General features: G+C 34.8%; 1 long non-coding RNA gene across 1 annotated transcript in view; it reads left to right on the top strand.

The window, feature by feature from the left end:
• Positions 1–16,980, top strand: part of LOC133233362 (uncharacterized) — a 30,442-nt gene extending 13,462 nt beyond the window's left edge. The window contains exons 2-3 of the long non-coding RNA XR_009731693.1: positions 12,703–12,838; positions 16,707–16,980. This is a non-coding gene — a long non-coding RNA (uncharacterized LOC133233362). The remainder of the gene's footprint in view (positions 1–12,702; positions 12,839–16,706) is intronic.
• The last annotated feature ends 501 nt before the right edge of the window (positions 16,981–17,481 follow it).

Below are 17,481 nucleotides of genomic sequence, written 5' to 3' on the forward strand. Positions count from 1 at the left end.
AAAGATATACCAAAGATTTGAATGGTTAAGGAGATATTTTGACTAGTAACTCTAGAGATAAATGTAACAGATTTGTGACAAAAGTAACTTAAAGCCCAGAGTGGTTTCCTCTCAACATTGTCTGTTCTTTAATGAATGCATGGAAATGATAATGGATTAAATTATAAACTAAACAATATGAAAATATAGATAAGTCTCTTGGCTTTGCATCTGATTGTGGACACACAAAAAGAATCATTGGCAGAGACTATAGTGAATTTAAAAAAGAAACCCTGAATTGAATGAAACTTTCTATTGAGAGAATATAAAAAATAATTAGCCATCTGAAGAATGCATTTTGCAAAATACTGAGCTATATCATAAAGCTTATGAAGACATTTTAAGTAAAAGTTAAGGACCCTAATTGGAGATTCTTCATCCCAAACAATAATGTGCCTTGGTAGAGAAAAAGGTCACTTCTTTTTCTGTAATAAACAATCCTAAACTGATCAAATGCATATACATATGCATGGAGATTCCTGAATCTCCAAAGTAAATGTGTAAGTACAGTGTAAGAAGGGAAATATGGGGCACAATAACTTTTCAGTTCATCCTAGGACTAATGAAGCATATGAAAAATAGTTGTGTACACACATCAATTTGTCATCTTTGCCTTGAAGCATTGAAAGTTTCCTATCTGACACTGTCAAGGTTGGATGAAAAGTCACATACATCAACAATAGTAAGTACAGAATATGCATAATTGGAGGTCAAGATGTGATTAAAATTAAAGCCAGATTGAATTCATCTCATAGACCATAAATGACAGGTTGAGAATTTTAATGTTATACATTATTTATTTGAGTTTGTCAAATTATTTAAACAGTATTTTAATAAAATTTATACAATTGCTCAATTTACATTTTTTAGATACTTTACATGGGTGTGTATGACTTTGAAACTAAGAAAAAAGAGAAGATATACTCATTTTAGAAATATTTTCCTCAAAAATAATTTTTAAATGTATTAAAACTTAAATCATCATGCTACACTGATGTCACACGCATAAGAATGATTTTCATTCTAACAAAACTTGTCAAGTATCTACTTTCTGTGCCAAAATATTTATCCTTTTGTTTGGTGCCTTTGTTTTACAGAGCCACATTTTGCAAAATATCAGTACCTGTGTTTCTTGACATTATCTTAATACTTGTATATAGATAACACTAAGTTATTTAAAAATCAATGCACATAAGAAGCAAATTATCCTCCCAGTGGTTGCCAGTTATAACAACTCTGTGAATTATACTGTGGTACACACATTTTATGAGGTGCTGTGATGGTTAATGTATCAACTTGAATGGTCTAAGAGTTGCCCAGATAGCTGGTAAAACATTGTTTCTGAGTATAGCCGTGAAGATGTCTCAAGAAAGATGATCATTTAATTTATTAGATTAAATAAGGAAAACCAGCCTTACCAATGAGATTGATGGGGACATCACCCAATCTGTTGAGGGTGCAATAGAACTAAAAGGCAAAGAGGCAAAAAGTGAGTGTTGTATCTCACTCTCAAGATACAACATCCGTTTTCATGCCCTTGGACATGAGAGTCCTGCTTCTCATGCCTTTGGACGTTGACTGCATTATACCACCAACTTTCCTGGATCTGCAGCTTGCAAGCCCCAGATAATCACACATCTCAACCTCCCAAATTGCATGAGCCAATTCCTATAGTGAATCTCTTCCCATAATGAATCTCTTCTTATATATCTATATATCCGATTAGTCTGTTTCTCTGGAGAACTCTAATATGGATGTCATCCACAAATATCATCCTTTCTAAAAATTTTGTCTGAAAACACATGCATATTTTGTCTATTTCCTGAAAACTGTACAAACTTTGCAACTAGTGAATTCTACTTATTATGTAGTATAAGAATCAAATATATAAAATCTAGTTCATGAAACTTTTATCTTGGGTTAACTGCTTTGGAGGAGGAAGTATATTTAAATAAAAATGCTAAAATATTTTTAATGAGTAAAATTAACATACAATTCTAGATTTCTTATTAAGTCCATGTTGGGAAATAAAATTCTTAAGCACATATTACAAATTAAATTATTTGATTTAATATTACATAATAACTATTGGTTATATATTCTAAAAGTACTGTTTGTATGTACTTTGTAAATCTGATGCTATGTAATGTACTGAAGAAAGGAAACATTACCTCAAAATGTTTTAAGAAAATTGGAACTAAGCATATTTTCAAAGTGTTCATGTGAAGAAAGTAAAGCTGTAATATATTTTAATAAAATGTTTTAAATGCTTTGCTCAGAAGAATATTATTGAACTGAAGAGAATAATAATTGAATTATAATTGCATGCCTTTAAAACCAAGATATATTTACTCTCTGTGTGTACATATTAGGATGAAACATTTAGTTGAGCTTTTCCTTAAACCTTACAGAATATTTTCAGTTCTGTAAATAAAGAACTAGTTACCGGATACATCTTATACAGAGTGTGGAGGCATATTTACAATTATGAAATATAAATGAGTAATTTATTAGTACATACATTAGGAAAAATGTATATAGAAATAAAGGCCAATTTGTAATTCTAAAAATTAAGTTCTAAGAAAGAAATGGCAACCCACTTCAGTATTTTTGCCTAGAGAATTCCATGGACAGAGAAGCCTGGTGGGCTACAGTCCACGGGGATGCAAAGAGTCAGACACGACTGAGCGACTAACACTTTAAACACTGTCTAGACTCCATGGTTATTATTTCTCCCATTATTTAATTTTGTTAGTTTTTCAGAATTTCAGGATTGTTCACACTTACTAATCTTTTTAGGAAGTATTATTTTGTTTTTACTATTAATTTCTCTGCTCCTTGACTGGTGATAATAATATTACCTTGACTGATGGTAGTATTATTTACTAATGCAATTGCATATATGTACCACATCTTTATCCATTCATCTGCCCATGGACATTTAGATTGTTTCCATGTCCTGGCTATTGTAAATAGTGCTGTTGTGAACATAGGGATGCACATATCTTTTTGAATTATAGTTTTGTCTGAATATATGCTCAGGAGTGGGATTGCTGGATCATATGGTAACTCTGGTTTTTGAGGAACCTCCATACTGTTTTCCATAGTGGCTGCACCAACTTACATTTCCACTAACAGTGTAGGAGGGTTCCTTTCTCTCCACACTTTCTCCAGCATTTGTTATTTGTAGGCATTTTAATCATGGCCATTCTGACCAGTGTGAGGTGTACCTTGCTGTAATGTTGATTAGCATTCTCTAACAATTAGCAACGCTGAGCATCTTTTCATGTGGTTTTTGGCCATCTGTGTGTCTTCTTTGGAGAAATCTCTAGTTAGGTCTCCTGCCCTATTCTATCTTATTTTGTTTTTTTTTTTCTTTTTTTACTTTCAGGATCTTGATTAGTGTGTCATGTGTTTTGTGATTCCAACTATGCTTTCACAATAGAAACCAATATATAAAACATAATGAATAATATCTAATTACCCTAATATGTCTTTTGGTATAAATATGAACAAATTTTGTGTGTTTAAATCTGTAATTTTGATGACTGTTTTGGTGACAGCTTCCATTTTTATTAATTATACATTCTTCTGAGCTACCATTGTTTATGTCTTGATATTAGATAGGGTATGTCTATGTGTTAATATGTTCTCAGAATTATTTTGAGTACTCATACAACTTCACAATTCCTTTTGAAATTTAAAATTACTAATTCAGTAATTGTATTTTAATAAATTTTATTAAAGTTGTGTTAAATTTATAAATTTGGTAGAAATTGACATCTAAACAATTTGTACCTTTCAACTTAAACAAATTATCTTTCTCTTCCATTTGTTCAGTATTTAAAAATCTTACACATATTTTGTTAGATATATTCCTAAGCATATTTTGGTGATTTTATTAATATAGTAGTAGTAATAGTTTAGTTGCTAAGTTGTGTTCGACTCTTGCACCCCTATGGACTATAGCTTCCCAGGCTCCTATGTCCATGGGATTCTCCAGGCAAGAATACTGGAGTGGGTTGCCATTTCCTTCTCTAATCCTTTTTAAATTAATTTTTCTGATTTTAACTACTAGTAACTAGAAATGCTGTGATTTCTGTGTATTTATCTGACTTCTGCCAAAACTGATAAGCACATTTATTCATTCTAATACTTTGTTGTATTCTCTTTATCATCTGTAAATCACTGCAGAATTCATTCTTTACTTTCTGATCTCCATGCTTTTTTCATTGTCCTCTCATTCTTTCTCCCCTCAATCTTCTCCTTACCCTCCCCTTTCTGCTTTATTATGTTTTAAACCTTATTATAAGGACTTGGAGAAGGAAATGGCAATCCCCTCCAGTATTCTTGCCTGGGAAATCCCATGGACAGAGGAGCTTGTTGGGCTATAGTCCATGAAGTCACAAAAGAATTGGACATGACTTAGTAACTAAACAACAATGACAACAACATAAGGATTTAGGATTTAAACTAAAAATATTAAAGAGGTGGAGGTTGAGGAATATAGTGTATTTTTAATCTCTGAGATTTGAATACATCTTTAGTCCTTGTTATCTTTTGTCCTTTCCTTGCCCCTCCTCTACTTCCTGCCATCCTCCCTAAGAATATTATTTGTACCAGATGTGGTGCTTTGATTCCATTTTTAATTTGATTCAATAAAATTAACACATTTTCCTTTTAGTTTTAGACAAATAGATTAGGGGAAGTAGGAGTACTCAAGTAATTTAGGTTTGTTAAAGTTTTTTGAAAAGAATGCTCTATTATTTATTTGCATGTAAGCTCTTAAATTGTGTTCTTCAAATATATTCTACATTTTCTTACTTTTTGTCAGAGTATATGTTTCAAAGCAAGGAATTTTAAAATGTATAGCTTTATGGATTCTTCCCATCTCTGCTGAATCTTCTCAAAATTTCCTTTTTGTATTTCAATATAAGATATATTTGGTGCATGAAAATTTGCTTTTTTATTCATGGAGTATTTTTCTGTTAATCATTAGTTTAACATTCACACTTTCTCTCACTTATTTTTATCTCAGTTCTGTTATGGTGCAATTAAAAGTGATATATAAAGGTTTTTCAGCAGTGGAAATATTTGCAAGGCAGATAGATAAATATAGATGTAGATATTGATATTTATTTGTTTAATGTTACTACTTAGGGAAGCAATGTACTGACTAGATTCTTTGTGTCATGTATCTAATTTTGCATTTTTTCCCTCTTTTTTCTAAGGCTCAATTTTCTGATTTTCCTATGGGGGAATATTTAGAGTTTTATCTATTATTACTTTAGAAAAGTCAGAATTTTCAAGTACATATAGATCATTACTGATTTATCTCTACTGAATTTGTAGATAGCTTTATTTTACTTAAAGCATGCTGTCTACAGTTATAAGTGACTGACAAGTAATTTTTTAACTATTTTTATTTAATTTCAGTAACATATACGTAACAAAATTTACCATCCTAACCATTTTAATTGTACAGTTCAGGGGTATTAGCTATAGTCCCACTATAGTGTAACCATCACTACCATCCATCTCCAGAACTCTTGTAGAACTGAAACTCTGTATCTATCACATACTAAATACCTACCCATTCTCCCCTTGTCCCAGCCCCTGACAACCACCACTCCATTTCTGACTCTGAATTTAACTACTAAGGCTATTTCATATACCTTGAACCATGTAGTATTTTCCTTTATGTGAACACTTATTTCATTTACCTTAATGTCCGTTCAAGCTGGTTTTAGAAAAGGCAGAGGAACCAGAGATCAAATTGCCAACATCCGCTGGATCATGGAAAAAGCAAGAGAGTTCCAGAAAAGCATCTATTTCTGCTTTATTGACTATGCCAAAGCCTTTGACTGTGTGGATCACAATAAAATGTGGGAAATTCTGAAAGAGACGGGAATACCACACCACCTGATCTGCCTCTTGAGAAATTTGTATGCAGGTCAGGAAGCAACAGTTAGAACTGGACATGGAACAACAGACTGGTTCCAAATAGGAAAAGGAGTTCGTCAAGGCTGTATATTGTCACCCTGTGTATTTAACTTATATGCAGAGTACATCATGAGAAACACTGGACTGGAAGAAACAGAAGCTGGAATCAAGATTGCCGGGAGAAATATCAATAACCTCAGATATGCAGATGACACCACCCTTATGGCAGAAAGTGAGGAGGAACTAAAAAGCTTCTTGATGAAAGTGAAAGTGGAGAGTGAAAAAGTTGGCTTAAAGCTCAACATTCAGAAAACGAAGATCATGGCATCTGGTCCCACCACTTCATAGGAAATAGATGGAGAAACAGTGGAAACAGTGTCAGACTTTATTTTTCTGGGCTTCAAAATCACTGCAGATGGTGACTGCAGCCATGAAATTAAAAGAGCTTACTCCTTGGAAGGAAAGTTATGACCAACCTAGATAGCATATTCAAAGCAGAGACATTACTTTGCCAACAAAGGTCTGTCTAGTCAAGGCTATGGTTTTTCCTGTGGTCATGTATGGATGTGAGAGTTGGACTGTGAAGAAGGCTGAGCGCCAAAGAATTGATGCTTTTGAAGTGTGGTGTTGGAGAAGACTCTTGAGAGTCCCTTGGACTGCAAGGAGATCTAACTTGTCCATTCTAAAGGAGATCAGCCCTGGGATTTCTTTGGATGGAATGATGCTAAAGCTGAAACTCCAGTACTTTGGCCACCTCATGAGAAGAGTTGACTCATTGGAAAAGGCTCTGATGCTGGGAGGGATTGGGGGCAGGAGGAGAAGGGGATGACAGAGGATGAGATGGCTGGATGGCATCACTGACTCGATGGACGTGAGTCTGAGTGAACTCCAGGAGTTTGTGATGGACAGGGAGGCCTGGCGTGCTGGGATTCATGGGGTCGCAAGGAGTCGGACACGACTGAGTGACTGATCTGATCTGAATGTCCTCAAGGTTCATTCATGTAATCACATTGTTACAGTGAATAATATTTATATACCACATTTTCTTTATATATTCCTCTGGTGATGGACATTTGGCTTGCTTCTACTTTTTGGATATTGGAAATAATGCTGCTATGACAAGGGTGTACAGATGTCCCATTGAGACTCCATGTTCCATTTTTTGGTATACATACCCAGAGGCAGAATGGCTGAATCATGTGACAATTTTGTTTTTAATTTTTTGAAGAATTGCTATACTGTTTTCCTCAGCAGCTACATTGTTTAGTGTTCCCATCAACATAACACAAGATTCTCCACATCCTCACTAGTACTCATTTGTGGTTTGTTTTGTCAGTAGTAGCTATCCTAAAGGAGAAGGCAATGGCACCCCACTCCAGTACTCTTGCCTGGAAAATCCCATGGGTGGAGGAGCCTGGTGGGCTACAGTCCATGGGGTCGCACAGAGTCGGACACGACTGAAGTGACTTAGCAGCAGCAGCAGCCATCTTAATGGAGAAGGCAATGGCACCCCACTCCAGTACTCTTACCTGGAGAATCCCATGGATGGAGGAGCCTGGTGGGCTGCAGACCCTGGGGTCACTAAGAGTCGGATAAGATTGAGCAACTTCACTTTCACTTTTTACTTTCACACATTGGAGAAGGAATTGGCAACCCACTCCAGTGTTCTTGCCTGGAGAATCCAAGGGACGCGGGGTGGGGGGGGGGGGCGGGGGGAGGCGCCTAGTGGGCTGCCGTCTATGGGGTTGCACAGAGTCGGACACGACTTAAGCGACTTAGCAGCAGCAGCCAACCTAATGGGTTTAAGGTGGTGCCTCATTGTGGTTTTCATCTGCATTCCCTAATGATTAATGATACTGAGCATCTTGTGTGCTTGTTAACCATTTGTATATCTTCTTTACAGAAATTAATTGAAATGTTTTGCTCATTTTTGAATCATCTTATTTTTTTGTCATTCAGTTATAGGAAATCGTATAAATGTATGCTATCCAATGGAATACTAAATTTTCCAAAAGAAAATAGTAAATGGTATATGAGAGAAAACAGTAAAAACATTTTCCTCAGTCATCAATTTAATTAATTTTTGGTAAAGAAGTACTGAATCCATTTTGTAATAAAAAAAGTTTTTTGATCAAAACTCAAGGGTCTTAGAGATGTAATATACCCATTTTCTTTTTTTTTTTCTAAATTTTATTTTATTTTTAAACTTTACAATATTGTATTAGTTTTGCCAAATATTGAAATGAATCCGCCATAGGTATACCCGAGTTCCCCATCCTGAACCCTCCTCCCTCCTCCCTCCCCTACCCTCCCTCTGGGTCATCCCAGTGCACCAGCCCCAAGCATCCAATACCGTGCATCGAACCTGGACTGGCGACTCGTTTCATACATGATATTATACATGTTTCAATGCTATTCTCCCAAATCTCCCCACCCTCTCCCTCTCCCACAAAGTCCATAAGACTGATGTATACATCGGTGTCTCTTTTGCTGTCTCGTACACAGGGTTATTGTTAGCATCTTTCTAAATTCCATATATATGCATTAGTATACTGTATTGGTGTTTTTCTTTCTGGCTTACTTCACTCTGTATAATAGGTTCCAGTTTCATCCATCTCATTAGAACTGATTCAAATGTATTCTTTTTAATGGCTGAGTAATACTCCATTGTGTATATGTACCACAGCTTTCTTATCCATTCATCTGCTGATGGGCATCTAGGTTGCTTCCATGTCCTGGCTATTATAAACAGTGCTGCGATGAACATTGGGGTACACGTGTCTCTTTCCCTTCTGGTTTCCTCAGTGTGTATGCCCAGCAGTGGGATTGCTGGATCATAAGGCAGTTCTATTTCCAGTTTTTTAAGGAATCTCCACACTGTTCTCCATAGTGGCTGTACTAGTTTGCATTCCCACCAACAGTATAAGAGGGTTCCCTTTTCTCCACACCCTCTCCAGCATTTATTGCTTGTAGACTTATGGATTGCAGCCATTCTGACTGGCGTGAAATGGTACCTCATAGTGGTTTTGATTTGCATTTCTCTGATAATGAGTGATGTTGAGCATCTTTTCATGTGTTTGTTAGCCATCTGTATGTCTTCTTTGGAGAAATGTCTATTTAGTTCTTTGGCATTTTCTTTTTATCTTGCTTTTTTCCCCCTTCAAATATACTGTGATTGAAGTAAACAGTACACACATTCAAGTTATGACAGGTGGCAAAATTTTTAAATGTTGAAATATTCCTAAGATAAACTGAAATATGAAAGTGATTTTCTTTTTTTTTTAATTTTATTTTATTTTTAAACTTTATAATATTGTATTAGTTTTGCCAAATATCGAAATGAATCTGCCACAGGTATACATGTGTTCCCCATCCTGAACCCTCCTCCCTCCCCATACCATCCCTTTGGTTCGTCCCAGTGCACCAGCCCCAAGCATCCAGTATCATGCATCGAACCTGGACTGGTGACTTGTTTCATACATGATATTATACATGTTTCAGTGCCATTCTCCCAAGTCTTCCCACCCTCTCCCTCTCCCACAGAGTCCATAAGACTGTTCTATACATGAGTCTCTTTTGCTGTCTCGTACACAGGGTTATTGTTACCATCTTTCTAAATTCCAATATTAGATTACTAAAGAGTCAGACACGACTGAGCAACTGAACTGAACTGAATACATTAAAATATATTAATATAAACAGAAGCATAAATTCATGGATTTGAAAGTAAAAATTACATTGATCCTTATACTAAAGAGTAGCATCTTTGAAAATATGACCATGATAATAAAATTATGAAAATTAATTAGAGAATAATATAGTCACTTAAAATAATAAAGGAGGGGGGCTTTCCTGGAGGTCCAGTGGTCAAGACTCCATGCTTCCAATGTGGGTGTCAAGGGTTTGATCCCTGGTCAAGGAATAAGATCCCACATGCCATGTGGCCAAATAATAATAATAATAATAATAAAAGGGAAATGCATGCATATCTAAACATTATAAATTAGTGTACTTAATTTGATTAGAAATACTGTGTATATAAAACTGTTAGTCTCTCAGTCGTGTCTGACTCTTTGTGACCCCATGAACCCCACCAGCTCCTCTGTCCATGGGGTTTCCCAGGCAAAAATATTGGAATGTGTTGCATTTCCTCCTCCAAGGGATCCTCCTGACCCTAGGATCAAACCTGGGTCTCCCACACTGCAGGCAGATATACTAAAGCACATTCTAAATGCTTGAGTACATTCTAAAGGCTCACATAGATGATTTGACATGAAAATATAAATTTTAAAAAATTATGTGAAGCAGAAGTAAACCTGAATGTAATCTCTAATGTATAATGATCATAAAACCAAAACAAAACCAAACAGATATATAAAACGAAACACAAACTTAGGGTATTTTAGAATAGAAAGCTTAGGCTTAGTCCCAAGACATTGAGATTTAGCTGACTTCAATTAGTTCTAAATTCTGCATTTAAAAAATGTGTGTGTGTCTTTTTTTTTTTTTTAATACTTGACAGTATTGAAATTTAAAAAGAGCTTAGAATAATTGGTGAAAATAGAAAACATTCAGATGTATTTCATTCTTACCATTACCCATATATGAGTCACATCAAACATTACAGTTTATTTGAGGCCACATTTTTCAACTCATTTCCCTAATGGAGCAAGTTTGATATTTATAACTATGTAAGTATTGTCTACAACATGGACATTTGTATGGTCTGCTGTTTAAGGATATAGGTTTCCAAATCAAAATGCCTGATTAAATTTCTGCTTTGCCACTTACTCTCCATGTGAACTGAAGCAAATGTCTTAGATTTCTAAATTATATCTTTTTATTTATAATGTGGTGGCCATGTTGATAATGAATGGCTATCTTTCATAGAATTACTGTGAAGACTAAAAGGCTAACATACATGAAGTCATATATTCTCTAAAAAGTTCATTATAAGAAAAAAGATCTAGAAAATAGGATTGACTGGTACAACAGTTGAGGTGAATGTGGGTCTAAAGCCCAGCTCTATCACTTACTGATTTCTTAAAGGCTAACTGAACTATAAATTTGTATGTTTATATTTAAAATAGAGATATTATTTATTTCATTTCCCAAAGATTATTTTGAGTTTTAATTATCTAATGTAGATAAAGAGCTTAGTACAGGGACTAGTGAAAAAACAAAGTCAATATCAACTACTGTTTAAATAAATCATAACCATCAAAATATTGTTTTTGCAATTTCTTCCTTTTATACACATCAGGGAGGCCTGGCGTGCTGCATTTAATCGGGTTGCAAAGAGTCAGACACGACTGAGCGACTGAACTGAACTGAACTGAACCTCACTCTCACTGTAAACCCAGTTCATATCTCCCAGTGTTTATGGCTCCAAGCCATATGTACATGACTGATTGAAGGATGATTGAGAACACATATGCCCAGACACACATAACACAAGTATAAGACACAGTGCTTGTGTGTGTGTGTATGTATTTACTGTATACAGATTATATTTATCTAATTTATTTAAATTCTTCCTAAGCTGCCTTACAATATCATGATATAATACCCTATTCAGTCTGAAACTTGGAACTATTATTCTTCATTCATACACCCATATAATTAAGCAGCCTTATGGTATTTAAGTTTGATAGATTTTGTACATTACTAAAATTGTTACTTATTTCATATTCTCTATAGTTTTTTTTTCCAGTTTTTGTTCTAAAGAACTTTCAGATATTTAGAAGAGATTTACAGGCAAGTCAAAAGCTTTGCAAACATCATTCAAGTCTTCTAATATAATTTGCTCCCAGCTCTAAAAACATCTGTCATTTGATACAATCTTTTATGTTAATTCATGGAAAAAAGTAAAATATCACATAAAATGAAATTTATTTTAGTAAATTATGAAAGCATAGTTTTATTTAACTGACTTAAACAGTTGCTGGTATTGTTCACAAGTTTAGGAAGATAAAAGCCATTTTTAATGAAGAATTTTCTCTCAATTGTGTTATGAAGCTACTGCAGGAATATGTCAGAACCATCAAAATTTATGCAAAGCCTTTTTCACTGGGTAAATCATGGACATTCAAAACGGAACTGCTGTATCTCCTCTTTAGTGTTTTTAAAAATGCAAAATTCATCTAATCTATCTATATCGTGATTCAAGGAACTTTCTCAGGATGATGTTAAAAAAGAAACATGGAATTTATTTTTAAACAGTAGAACAGAAACTTTTAAATTGCAATAAACTGTAGAGTCAATGAAAGTTTACCTAACCTTTGTTACATTATCAAACCCATAGTTTATTTTTAAACGTATCAGTTTCATATTATCACATATATCACATAGTACCTTAATTTTATGCTAGAATTATGAGCTACTTTGATAATTTTCTTAATATTCTAGAATGTATAATATATATTTGTTTAGCTATAAGGGCATTCTCAATGTGTTTTAAAACCCATCTCAATGATTTTTTAAGTTCTAAAGAAAAGCATACATTCATGTTCATATATTTGCTCTAAATTATGTTTAATGTTACAGAAGATTGAAATAAGTTAATAAAATCAATGATTTGAATGTAATGGTTTATTAAATATGAGTGTTAGAATGATTTACTATATAATATCTATTTCAATAATGCAGTGCATAAATATAAAAACATTTTCACAATATATTTGGGTGTAAATTTGATGTAACATTTCCACTTGATTTCAGGCCAACTCCATTTGTTTACTAGATACTAATTATTTAAACCAGGAAATAAAAAAGTATGAAATGAAAGTCAACAAAACATGCCTTCTGAATCCAGGCAGGATATACATGAATGTGGTGATTACAGTTGACTCACCAGGTGAGTATGGCTGGGACAGGAAGGTCGTTATTTATTATTCCAGGGAGAGCTTCCCAGCCAAAAACTGATTCTATCCTCTACGACAGTTTACATACTTTGAATTTGTTTCTTTAAATATATGGATCTATATTCTGGCCCCCAAATTTGATTATATTATTCTTATTAGTACTTAAAAACCCATAACATAGTACTAACCTATATTTGATGAAATTTGACAGTTGGTTAAAGTTTATTTTTGCTTTGTTTTTTTATTCAACAACTATATTCATTGTCAATAATAGGCAAGGCACTTTGATTTTAGAGGGCTCTACGAGTGAAGTAGTCATAGATCATTTTCCTAAGGAACTGATAGAAGTTTAAATTAAATAACTAAGGAGTTCAGAGAAAAGTGAAATTGTATTATTTAATGGGATCAAAAAATTCTCCAGAGAAATGTAGTTCTATCCAGCTGAACCTTGGAGGAAAGGGTGAAATGTGTATGTAAGGGTTTAGGGGTAATTCAGAAAGAAGGAGCTGTATGTGCAGAAGAACATTTGAAGCATACAAGAACAGGTAGCTTATTATCAGCTGGACCACAGGAAGCAGTGAGAATTTATGGTAGGAAAGACTTTGTAGGGATTTCAATGACGGGATAAAGTATTTAAGTGTTATTCATCATGCAGTTGGAAGACGTTAAAATGCTTTCACAGTGAGCAAAAAGATCAGTGTTATCCTGCTGGAAATTAATTAGAAAGCAACATTCCAAAGTATTTTGTGAAAGAAAAATCAAATATCTTGCAACATATGTGCTACGATATAGCAAGTTATTTTCCCCAACTTCATATTTCCTGAAAATTCATTCTTAAAATGAATAAGGATAGATTAGATGACAAGAGCAGGCCTGTAAACATGAAATGAATTCAATTGATTATCAAAAGTCAAACAAAAGCAAAAACATAATTTTCAACAAATATTGCAAACACCCCATACCTGTTCATTTGAGAATGTTTTTAATTTACACTTATTTAAAATATACACTTGCTGGGTATGTAATTCTAAGCCAAGAGTAGTTTTGCTTTCTCTCAGAGTGTAGAATTTATGATTCCATTGTCCTCTGTTTTCCATTGTTTCTGTTGATGTAGCGCTTTTCTTCCTTCAGTTCAGTTCAGTTCAATCGCTCAGTCATGTCCAACTCTTTGCAACCCCATGAATTTCAGCACGCCAGGCCTCTCTGTCCATCACCAACTCCCAGGGTTCACTCAGACTCATGTCCATCAAGTTGGTGATGCCATCCAGTCATCTCATCCTCTGTCATCCCCTTCTCCTCCTGCCCCCAATCCCTCCCAGCATCAGAGTCTTTTCCAATGAGTCAGCTCTTCACATGAGGTGGCCAAAGTATTGGAGTTTCAGCTTCAGCATCAGTCCTTCCAAAGAACACCCAGAACCGATCTCCTTTAGAATGGACTGGTTTTATCTCCCTGCAGTCCAAGGGACTCTCAGGAGTCTTCTTTAACACCACAGTTCAAAAGCATCAATTCTTCAGTGCTCAGCTTTCTTCACAGTCCAACTTTCACATCCCTACATGACCACTGGAAAAAATGTTGTTATACATATTTACTTTTTTTTTTTTTTTTTTTTTTAGCTTTAGAAGTGTTCTGTAATAATTTTCAACTTATATGCCTTTTCAAATGAATGTGATAGTTTTAAAATTTTGAGGGAAACTGTACAGAGCAAAACAAATATCTGAGCAAATTAAACAAAACCTCATTTCTTTCCCTAAAGATTTGACCTGATTATGTTCAGCTCATTCTATTTTTTTTTTTTTGTATTAAACATGCATTTTTATTATATACATGGCATATATTCTTTTTTTAATTTAATTTTATTTTTAAACTTTACATAATTGTATTAGTTTTGCCAAATATCAAAATGAATCCGCCACAGGTATACATGTGTTCCCCATCTTGAACCCTCCTCCCTCCTCCCTCCCCATACCATCCCTCTGGGTCGTCCCAGTGCACTAGCCCCAAGCATCCAGTATCGTGCATGAAACCTGGACTGGCAACTCGTTTCATACATGATATTTTACATGTTTCAATGCCATTCTCCCAAATCTTCCCACCCTCTCCCTCTCCCTCAGGGTCCATAAGACTGTTCTATACATCAGTGTCTCTTTTGCTGTCTCGTACACAGGGTTATTGTTACCATCTTTCTAAATTCCATATATATGTGTTATTATACGGTATTGGTGTTTTTCGTTCTGGCTTACTTCACTCTGTATAATAGGCTCCAGTTTCATCCACCTCATTAGAACTGATTCAAATGTATTCTTTTTAATGGCTGAGTAATACTCCATTGTGTATATGTACCATAGCTTTCTTATCCATTCATCTGCTGATGGGCATCTAGGTTGCTTCCATGTCCTGGCTATTATAAACAGTGCTGAGATGAACATTGGGGTACACGTGTCTCTTTCCCTTCTGGTTTCCTCAGTGTGTTATGATATAATCATGTGAGTGTCTGGAGTAGCTTTACAGTATATTTTAATTCTGATAGTATAAATCTTATTAATTTTGTTCCTCTCAATCTTGTCTAGGATTTTCTAGGCATTTTGTATTTCCCTGGACTTCCCTTTTAGCTCAATTGGTAAAGAATCTGCCTGCAGTGCAGGAGACCTGGGTTTGATTCCTGGGTTGGGAAGATCCCCTGGAGAAGGAAATAGCAACCCACTCCAGTATCCTTGCCTGGAAAACTCATGGACAGAGGAGCCTGGTGGGTTGCAGTCCTCGGGGTCGCAAAGTGTCAGGCACGATTGATCGACTAACACTTACTAACTTACTTGTATTTCCCTCTAAATTTTAGAATCAATATTGAAAAGAGAATTCCACATAAAACTATTGAGATTTTTCTTATGCTCTTTTTGTATATCTAAATCAATTTGGTAAGAATTAATATTGTGTTATTATGCTGCTGCTGCTAAAAAGAGCTCAGTCGTATCTGACTCTTTGCAACCCATGGACTCTAGCCTGCCAGGCACCTCTGTTCATGGGATTTTTCCAGGCAAGAATATCTGAGTGGGTTGCCATTTCTTCCTCCAGGGGATCCTCCCAACCCAGGGATTGAATCCGTCTCTTGCGTCTGCTGCATTGGCAGGCAGATTCTTTACCACTAGCGCTAATAGAGTCTTTCAATCCATGAACTTATAGTATTTCTACATTTACAAAGGTCTTTGTTTTACTCTGTGGTGTTTCATAGTTTTAAGGATGTTAGTGTTCTATAGTTTGTATTAGATAAACATTCTGCTGCTGCTGCTGCTAAGTCGCTTCAGTCGTGTCCGACTCTGTGTGACCCCATAGACGGCAGCCCACCAGGCTCCCCCGTCTCTGGGATTCTCCAGGCAAGAACACTGGAGTGGGTTGCCACTTCCTTCTCCAATACATGAAAGTGAAAAGTGAAAGTGAAGTTGATCAGTCGTGTCCAACTCTTCGCAACCCCATGGACTGCAGCCCACCAGGCTCCTCCATCCATGGGATTTTCCAGGCAAGAGTACTAGAGACCTAGAATATGTTAAGAGCACAGGAATCATCTGTTCAAGTGTCATTATGTGAATGACTTTAATATCTAAAATATTCTGTTATACAACCTGAAAAATTCAGAAGGCATAATGCCAGTGTGCTAGATTTTTAAAATAAAATGGAAATTTTATGTTGATTTTTTCCAGGAAAACTACCAAATTTATGTATTCATTTTCTAGTTTTTGTTTACTTGTTTGTTTATAGTTCCTTTAGAGTATAATTTGCACACAGTTTGGTTTTTCAAAAATAATTAAATTTTTAATTCTTTACCAGTATTAATTTCATTTCCTTTGTTTTTTTTTTTATTTGCATAGGTGACCTTCAATACAATATATTAAAAACTGAAGACACTGGAAATTATTTTTTCTTTTCAAACTCAGAAGAAAGCTGATTTCTTAAGTAGAATGTTAGTTGCATATTTTTGTATCTTTCCAGACTTAAGATGCTCCTATTCTGCATATTTTTAAGATTTACTTTAATCGTCATCTGTGTTTGCTTTATCAATTATTTCAATATTTTATTTAGCAAAAAGATCTTGTTGATTTTTTATTCTCAATATGCTGAATTACTTTGAATAATTTTTGAGTGTTAACTAATTTGAATTTTTTATAGTAAACCCCATATAGTAATGAAATATTTATGGATTGTGTTGCATCATAGTTTATTTGGAATTTTTGTGTTCATGTAAATAGAACATATTGCCTTTACATTTTTTTCCTGGCAGATGTTTGTTAATGGCTATTTTCTGTATACATTGTGTTCTATCTCTTTCGTTAAAGAGTCCATGTGTTCTTGAAAAGAACATGTTGGATGTCCTGTCACTAAAGGACCTTCTTTAGCAATTATCTAGATGATTTGACAGTTGAGCAGATGTGGATTACTGGTTTTTAGCAAAATTTAAAGCCTGATTCTTCAATGCTGACACAAAAAGAACATTCTAAAAATTATTGATTTTGGTCCTTAAATGGATGAATCAACCCTCTAAAAAGGAGAAACCTATGTTAATGCAGCCTGGCATGCGGCAGTCTATGGGGCTGCAAAGACTCAGACACAACTGGACGCTAAACAGTGTTAATGTATTTAGCTAAA

This window comes from Bos javanicus, chromosome 20 (assembly GCF_032452875.1).
Source record: "Bos javanicus breed banteng chromosome 20, ARS-OSU_banteng_1.0, whole genome shotgun sequence".
Classification (NCBI taxonomy): domain Eukaryota; kingdom Metazoa; phylum Chordata; class Mammalia; order Artiodactyla; family Bovidae; genus Bos; species Bos javanicus.